The sequence below is a fragment of the Cynara cardunculus genome (genome assembly GCF_001531365.2).
Source record: "Cynara cardunculus var. scolymus isolate 2C chromosome LG 3, CcrdV1, whole genome shotgun sequence".
Classification (NCBI taxonomy): Eukaryota; Viridiplantae; Streptophyta; class Magnoliopsida; order Asterales; family Asteraceae; genus Cynara; species Cynara cardunculus.
The window spans coordinates 17,145,996-17,146,731 of record NC_037530.1 but is presented as its reverse complement, the minus strand read 5'-3'; positions in this window follow the sequence as shown (position 1 = coordinate 17,146,731).

Here is a 736-nt window from a genome sequence, read left to right as displayed (position 1 = left end):
AGAGGACAAGTTTCCAGAACCTCTGTGATGGATGACAGAGGTTCTGTCACTTGAATCTTGTACGATTGAGCTTCTTCTATTGATTGTCCTCTGTGGTCTTCTGTGACAGATCAGCTTCTGTCAAAACTTGTTGTTTTACTTTTTCTATACTTTTACATTCAAGGAATGAGAGCTAACAACATAGTTTCCTATCTTTTTATATGGGATATAGAACTGAGTTATGGTCATTGTGACCAAATTTCATGCATTTTGGACATGTAAAAATGGTTCAAATAATTTATGCAATACAATATGTCACAATTGGTATGGCAGATTACACCATGTTAGTAAAATACTCATTTGAAGAGTTTTACTAAGTGTTTTGCAGAAATTCCAGTTGGATTATAAACTCAACACCTAAATGAAACTTTTAATATAAGAATCACTCATTTTGGATGAGTTAAGAGGAAGATATGGCACCATAAAGTTACATGCACTCATCTGTCATTAGTTGACATATTGCACACTTAACTTTAATAAATTGGTTGATGCCTCAAAACTTCATATTTTTTAGTGAAACTGGGTTCATATGAACCTTAACTCATAAAAGAATATTTCAGAAGAAGAACCATATACTAAGAGCAATTAATAAAAGAGATATTAACACAAAAAGTAGGATCTACCTACTGATGGTTTCACAGTTTGCACATCTAAAGTGTTTTAGGTGTTTGGAGGTCAAAACTCCATATTTTCATGT